This window comes from Bubalus bubalis, chromosome 24 (genome assembly GCF_019923935.1).
Source record: "Bubalus bubalis isolate 160015118507 breed Murrah chromosome 24, NDDB_SH_1, whole genome shotgun sequence".
NCBI classification, from domain to species: Eukaryota; Metazoa; Chordata; class Mammalia; order Artiodactyla; family Bovidae; genus Bubalus; species Bubalus bubalis.
Window position 1 is genome coordinate 20093902 of NC_059180.1, and position 8532 is coordinate 20102433.

General features: G+C 43.0%; 1 long non-coding RNA gene across 1 annotated transcript; it reads right to left on the reverse strand.

Moving 5' to 3' along the window:
• Nucleotides 1-1253: 1253 nt before the first annotated feature.
• LOC123331516 lies at nucleotides 1254-7343 on the reverse strand. Its single transcript, XR_006548178.1, has 2 exons — nucleotides 7297-7343; nucleotides 1254-1363 (listed from the first exon to the last, which is right to left on the reverse strand). It is a non-coding gene; the product is annotated as an uncharacterized LOC123331516 (long non-coding RNA).
• Between the last annotated feature and the right edge of the window lie 1189 nt (nucleotides 7344-8532).

An 8532-nucleotide genomic window follows, 5' to 3' on the forward strand; every position in this document is an offset into this window, starting at 1 on the left:
AAACTGAGAAGCATGCATTTGACATAGACAATTGACAAGTGACGGAGCAGGGATAATATTTTTTAAAAACCCATAGCAATGAATGCTGTTTTGCAAACAGAAGTGTTTTTCCTCTTTCAGTGATCTGAGTCATTTTTCCTCTTAAGGGGAACAGTTTTCTCTATTAAGGCCCATTCATGAGATTTGTGTTCACAGGAAAGAGGAGGGATGAAAACCTCTGCTGGCACGAGGAAGGCCGTAGGATGGGGGAGAAGGAGGATGGGATCCATGAGGAGTTCTGGACAGGGATGGGAAATGGAGCAAATGCCTTCTTTCTGATCTGGGGGGTTGGACCTAAAAGTATCAGAAAAGAGGAAGGACATGGGATCAGACCAGTGTGTGCAGTCTCCCTCCCTGGGGGTCAAGGCTCCTGCTGGATAGGGTGGAGGATGGGGGTTAGAAACAACTAGAAGCATTTGGGGGAAATACTAGAACAGTGGTGCTTGGGGCATAATCCCCATTTGAGGTTCTGGGGTGAAAAGTCATAGGGAGAACCACACCACTGTGGGGAGGCTGTATTTATACTATTGAGGGTTTGGTTGCCTATGTCAAGAGGGCCTTTGCTGGTGTCTTGAGACCCTAACAGTTCCCCAGTGCTTGGGAACACCTAGCCCTCCCCTCCACCATCACCAATAAGAAAGCGAGTGAACTTTCCTGACCAGGGATATAACCTGTGCTCCTTGTATGGGAAGCACAGAGTCTTAACCACTGGATCAACAGGGAGGTCCCAGAAACTGGGTTCTTGAAGATGCTTTTAGACTCCTGAAATGACCACCTTATTTCTGCCTTCCTTGGTATGTAAGAGAATGTGAAGTGAAAGTTGCTCAGTCATGTCCAACTCTTTGCAACCCCATGGACTATACTGTCCACGGAATTGTCCAAGCCAGAATACTGGAGTGGGTAGCCGTTCCCCTCTCCAGGGGATGTTCCCAACCCAGGGATCGAACTCAGGTCTCCTGCATGGCAGATGGATTCTTTACCAGCTGAGCCACCACGTTTGCTCAATAGGGCTCTTATTATGTAAGAGAATAAATTCCCCAAGTTAAAGCTGTTTGAGATGAATATCTTCTACTTGCAGCCAAAAGCATCCTAAATGAGGTAGAATGTGGAGAAATTTTTGACCTTGCAACTCTTGCTTCATAAATATATCTTCTTATAATGTGGCTGTAGGAAGGAAAATGGTGTTAAGTCATTAACTTTGAAAACCACTTGGATCACTTCCTTCGGGCAAGCTTTATTCCCAGACTGTTGAACCCTCTGGGTTTGACAGCAGCATCTCCTTCACATGGTTAACACCTCCCCTTACTTGTCTTCAAAAGCTTTCCTAAGGGAAGAGATGAAGCCATACTTGTTAATTCTTCTTGAACATGAAAAACAGGGATTATTTTTGCCCTTTTAACATGTATTATTAAAATGTAAAAAAATATGTTCTTCTAGAGTTGCCTGGAAAGTGAACTGGGAGCAGTTAAACATCAAACTCACTGCCAATTTTTGGCTTTAACTAGAATCACCTTTGCCTTTTCCTATGGGAGAAAAGGAAGTCTTAGAACTAAAAGAATTTCAAGAACTGGATTTTAACTGCTGAGCTGACCAGAGATAGAAGGCTAACAACGACTGGAGCTGTATAATTTGGTTCTCTTTTTAACATTCAAAGTTCTCTCTGACTTTCCAAAATTGTATCTACTTTGGTTGAGCTTATTTTTTCCCCTAATCAAATGACATTTCTTGGAACTCATCATCACATATGCCTACTTACTTTGTGCAATTATTTCAGGATAATTTACTAGCTGTGGAAAAAGAGGGAGGGCAGGAAGGATGGAAGGAAGGATAGAGGACAGGAGGGAGAGGGAAGAGGGGGGAAGGACTAATCCTTTCAAGGACTGTTTTCTTTACAAAATGTCCCAGAATTTCATATCCAATAGACCTGCAATCCTCAAGCCATGTCTTTCTTTGTGGAAATGCTGTTACTTCTTCTTGTTTAAATTTAATCTAAAGTAACTTCAAGAGATGAGTTGAAGGCTGGGGTAGATAGAAGATGTAAAGTTGTCACTAGTTCAACCCTGTTCCAATTTGAACAAGCTTAGATATTAATTGATTTCTACTGGGGGCTTTGAAAACGCTTATTGGAAGAAACATTTCCATTACAAAATACACTTTGAAAATGACAGTGTTATATAAGAAGAAACAAGTGCATACAACTCAAATATTATTGTCTTGACCTTTAGGGTCATGTATGTCTTCCATACAAAGTAGTAGATAAGAATCAAACTTAAACTAATAATATTGTAAAAGCTGGAGCAGTTGTTATTCAGTGTAACATAAACCCCAGCTATTTAGTGGCTTAAGGTTCTAGACATTATGAGTCACTCATTCAATGCCTGAAGTTAGTCAATGGTAGTTTTCCGTGTAATCATTCAGGGATTCAGTTGTATTGGTTATCTACTGCTGTGTAACAAATTATCTAATGAAAACACTTGTTACGTCACATAATTTCACAGGGTCAAGAATTTGGAACTGCCTTAGATGAGTGATTATGGATAGAATCTCTCACGAATAAAATATCTTATATTCAAGATATTGGCCAGGGTTGCAGTCTCATCTGAAAACATAACTGGGACTGTAGTTTCTGCTTCCAAGATGGTGCACTCATGTGACTGTAGGTAGATGCTCATTGGTAAGAAGCCTCAATTCCTTAGAGCTGCTTGAGCATCCTTACAACATGGCATTGGCTTCCTTCAGAGGAGTGATTAAAGATAAGACAGAAACTACATTTTTGTTTTTGTTTTTGTTTAGCCCCATGGCTTGTGGGATCTTAGTTCCCCAATCAGGAACTGAACCTGGGTCCTCAGCAATGAGAGCTTGGAGTCGTAACCACTGGACTGCCAGGGAATTCCTTACAATGTCTTTTATGATTTATCTTCAAAAGTCATACTTCATCATTTCCATTAAATCCTATTGATTACACAACCCAATCCTGTTCAGTTGCAGAGGTGAATATATGAGTATGAATACCTGGAGATAAGCATCATTGGGAACCATATTGGAGGTTGGCTACCACACTAAGCTCCTTCTATCCTGTGCTGTTTCCTTTTTCTCTGTCTTGAAGCAGAAAATACTAAAATCCAAGAGCACAAATGAGCTCCTCCCCAAATTGGGAGGGTTTATGGACCAGGATAAGAAAATGTACACATTGTCAGTCTTTTCTGTCCTCCACTATCTCCCAGAGTTTGTTCAAATTCATGTCCATTGAGTCAGTGATGCTCTCTAACCATCTTATCCTCTGCTGCTCATTTCACCTTAGGCCTTCACTCTTTTCCAGCATCAGGATCTTTTCCAATGAGTCAGTTCTTTGGAATTGGTGGCCAAAGTATTGGAGCTTCAGGTTCAATAAGTCCTTCCAGTGAATATTCAGGGTTGATTTCCTTTAGGACTGATTGGCTTGATCTCCTTGCAGTCAAGGGACTCTCAAGAGTCTTCTCCAGCCCCACAGTTGGAAAGCATCAATTCTTCAGCATTCAGCCTTCTTTATGGTCCAACTCTCACATCCATACATGACTACTGGAAAAATCAGAGCTTTGCCTGTATGGACCTTTGTCGACAAAGTGATATCGCTTCCTTTTTTTACACTGTCTAGGTTTGTCATAGCTTTTCTTCATAATTTCTCAACTATATGGTATCCCAACTATAAAGGTGGCTGGGAAATGTCATACTGTGTTGGGAACAGCCAACAACCTTAAACCATGGAATGGAGAGCATGAGCACTTGGTGGAAAGATAATTGTCTCTGCCATAGGAAAGCTAAGAAGAAAACATGCAGAATGGTTAATGTAATGGCACAGAACAAATGCTCAATGAATGCTAATCATTATATAGCATTCTTCTGATGCTCTAATGCCTACCTAAATCTTAGCATGTAGTGGGGTTAAAGTAAATGTTTATTGTCTGAATGAGTTAAGGTAATGGATGTACAATGGACATATGTGTTCACATGTGCTCAGCTGCTCAGTTGTGTCCAATTCTTTGTGACCCTTTGGACTGTAGCTCCCTAGGCTCCTCTCTCCATGGAATTTTCCAGGCAAGAATACTGGAGTGGATTTCTATTTTCTTCTCCAGGGGATCTTCTTGACCCAGGGGTTGAGCCTCTGTCTCCTGCATTGTTAGGGGGTTCTTTACCACTGAACCACCTGAGAAGCCCTTACAATGGACGTACAAAAGAGTACAAATGGGAGGAACTGTAACTGATGTTTTTGAGCTAGTAAGTTGTACTGGCGAGCCTTATTAAGGTATAGATCTTCCTCTGGAAATAGATATTGCTGTTCTCATTTCAGTTGAGGACAGATATAGAGATAGCAAATACCTAAGGGCTTCCCTTGTGCCCCGGCTGGTGAAGAATCTGCCTGCAATGCAGGAGACCTGGGTTTGTTCCCTGGGTTGGGAAGATCCCCTGGGGAAGGGAAAGGCTACCCACTCCAGTATTCTGGTCTGGAGAATTCCACGGACTGTATAGTCCATGGGGTCACAAAGAATCAGGCACAACTGAGCGACTTTCACTTTCACTTTCAAGGCTCTGTGGGCCATAGAGTCATTGTTGCAATTACACAACGCTGCCATTGTAGTGTGTGAGCAGCCATGGACAATATGAAAATGGGTAGGTGTGACTGTGTTCCAATAAAACTTTATTTACAAAACAGACGGTGGCCCAGATTTGGCCCAGTTTTCTGGCTTTTGCTCTACAGTACTGAGAAAGCAGAAACATCATGACTGAAATAATATGACTAGAATTATTTCTGACTAATGGCAGAACTAATATGACTAGAAATAACAATATGGCTAAATCTTTGAAAGTTATTGAATGAAAGAAGGCAGAAACATAAGAGTTCTCTGGTGGCCTGGTGATTAGGATGTAGTGCTTTCACTGAGGAGGACTGAGTTCAGTCCTTGGTCAGGGAACTATCCTGCATGTTGTGTGGCCCAAATGCAAAACAAACAAAAAAAAGATAGACACAAAGAAATCTGCCATTTATATACAGTTCAAAAGCAGTAAAAATGAAACGATATTGTTTAAGGGTGCATATCGGAGAAGGCAATGGCACCCCACTCCAGTACTCTTGCCTGGAAAATCCCATGGACGGAGGAGCCTGGTGGGCTGCAGTCCATGGGGTCGCTGAGGTTTGGGCACGACTGAGTGACTTCACTTTCACTTTTCATTTTCCTGCACTGGAGAAGGAAATGGCAACCCACTCCAGTGTTCTTGCCTGGAGAATCCCAGGGACGGGGGAGCCTGGTGGGCTGCTGTCTATGGGGTCGCACAGAGTCGGACACGACTGAAGTGACTTAGCAGTAGCAGTAGCAGCATAGAGGTGGTGAAACTATAAGGCAAATTGAGGAATTGATTATTAAAAAATCAGGATGTTTATTATCTCTGGAGAGTGAGGAGGGGTTGGAATTGGGAGGGAACACAGGAAGAACTTCTGGGGATGCTGGCAATAAGCATATTTCTTAACCTGATGGTGGTTTCATAGGTATTCACTTTATATAATTTGTTCCATTGTATATTTGTGTTTTATGTACAAAAAGTACATTCTATTTCTTATATATGATGAAGAAAAATGAAGATTAAGAATCATGCACCATGTTCTTATGCTCCATTACCTAATTGAAATCCCCTTTCTTTGGTTAACAGATATTAACCTTTGTTTCTACATCATTTTTTATTAGTCAACTCATTGGTATTCAGCCCTGGCTGTGTATCAGAATCTCCAGGGGGAGTGTGTCTTCCTCCCAAACATAGTTGCTTGAGCCCATCCTCTTAAGATTTTGCTTCAGGAGAGCCAGGTGAGAGCCTAGCTAGGCCTTGGTAGTTTGCAGACACTCCCCAAGCAATAGTGATAGGCAGCTGGGGTGGAGAGCCTCTGGTTTCAGCTCCTGCTATCTCATTGCAATTTCTGCAGAGTATTCCCCTCAGTCACACACTTCACCCCCAATATTCATCCAAGCTGACAAGCTGAGCATTTTATTTTTAATTGCATTTTCCTTGAAGTTAGTTTGCCTTTGAGTAAAAAAAGACTGGGGAACACATGTATACCTGTGGCGGATTCATTTTGATATTTGGCAAAACTAATACAGTTATGTAAAGTTTAAAAATAAAATAAAATTTAAAAAAAAAAAAAAAAAAAGACTGGTCCTATTCAAGGTGTTATCTTATCTGGCATTTATTCTAGCTTTCCATTCACCCCTTCCTAAACTCCAGCACCTCGACACTTCCTTTTTGGTACATTCACTTCCTTATTTTAAGCCCAGGGCACATTCTTGGCTCCTTACAGCCAATCCCATCACTCTTTTCTCCCCAGTGCTGTGGCGGGCTTGCCACTCATCCCAGCGTAGATAAGTGCCTGTTTATCCCTCGCCTTTGTTTCTGGGCTTTAAGTCAGTTTCCTATCACGGGGAAACATTCCTTCCATCCTCTGCTGACTCATCTTTATCAGCATTTACTGGAGAACCTTATCAATAGCCTTTTGAACAGCAACGTAAATTAAATTTATCCCTCTTATCCTCCTTCTTTATTTACCCTTCCAAACATCACTAGCAACTGCAAAATATTCCAGATTGACTTCCTCTTGGAGAAAGCACTGCATTTATTCCCAGTAGATTTAAAATAAATGTTGGATCATTTGTTCATTGGAAGGTAATCTCCATTTCTGCTCAAGTCAGGGTAACTGTAAGTCCCTGTATGCCTTGGACAGTTCTGCCTTATCCCTGGTAATTGTTAATGGTGCCCCCTTTTACTTGAAGGAAAAAAAAAAGTCAGGATGATGGATTTTATGATCGCCTTATTAAAGTCCATTATGAAGTATACTTGAAAGATAACTAGAGGAAGAGGAAGAGACTGGATCCTCATGCTAAGAGGCACACATTAACTGTATAGGTTTGATCATTATAAACCCTCACTCTCAAAGTGTGGTCTCTAGACTAGCGGCATAAGCATCACTTGGGAGCCTGTGAAAAATACAGAATCTAAGGCCCAGTCCAGACCTACTGAACTAGAATTTTCATGTGAATAAGACTCCCAGGTGATTTGGATGCACATTACAGCTTTTGAAGCGCTGTCCTGAACCTCACCAGGCTTCAGTTTATTAGAAAAATAAAAATTGTCCAGCCTCCACACAGCATTAAAATTATATCAGTGTATACAACTTGCTCTGTTTTAATAACAAACCCACAAGAACAACAGAGAAGTACATTAAAAACATGTACTTACATGGTGGATGACTTGCTTTTCTCTTAAAAAAAAAAAAAAAGAACAAGATGGCAGAGGAGTAGGTGGATGTGGAGTACATCTCTCTCTTGGATACATCAGGAATACACCTTTAGACACAGAAGTGCATGCAGAACACTAGCTGAGAGTGGACAGGAGTACCTGACCAGTGGAAAAGAATATATAGAACCATGCAAAACTGGGTAGGGTGAAGGAACTAGGGTGAAAAACAGGAGTGTTAGTAGGACTGGACCTGCCCTCAGGCGGTGGGGGAACTGAAGCAGCGGGCCAATCCCCATATTGGGGCAATTGTCTGAGTCAGAGGAGAAACATTCAAGGCTGAGAGCGAAACAGCTGATCTGTGGCAGCCTAAATGGAATGAGAATCAGACAGTCCTTGCCACAGCCATATATACCCCAGACAGGGATGGAGGTTCCCTGGAAGGCACAGCAGCTGGGAGTTGGAGTTTAGGGAGTGCGGAGCAATCCCAAGGTGAGGGCTGCTCTTAACTGTGGAGAGACAGATCAAGGGGACGTGAGGGAGGAGACTGTGGTGGGAAATGCCTGTGGAGGAAAGCCAGACAGCCACGGAAGCAAGGCGATACTGCTGAGTCACGCATAGTGGATGGAGCCATCACCATATCCTCTCTCTCCCCACACTGCCAGCATCTGCAGCTGAACAGTAGAGAGGCTGGCCCATCAAATGCCTGATGTACTGAACTACAGAGTAGGACCCCACCCAGGGTGCCCCTTTAAGTGCCTGATGCGCCAATCTACAGAGTAGGACCCCAGGCAGGGTGTCCCCTCTATGTGCCTGATGCACCCAACAGCAGAGAAGGACCCCAGGCAAGGAAGCCCTCTAAGGACCTGAATGGGTGGAGCTATGGAGAAAGACTGGCCAAAAAGGCCTTCTGATCACAGCTACAAGAGGCTGGAAAGAAGACTCTGATAGGGCCATAACTCCTGTGGTGGAGACAGCCCGTGTCCCTGCACACTTGATGCCGCCAGGGTTCCCGCAAGCCAAGCAGCTGCCCCACCTTCACGCTCAACTCTCACTGGGGCAAAGCTGCCACAGGCAAAAAAGTCTTGTGTCTATGTGAGCAGGATCTCTTCGGTAGTGTCCAACTCTTTGCAACCCTGTACACTGTTGCCTGCCAGGCTTCTCTATCAGGGGGTGGTGGTGGGGGGCGGTTCTCCAGGCAAGAATACTGGAGCACATCGGCCAATGCTGGTTGCCATA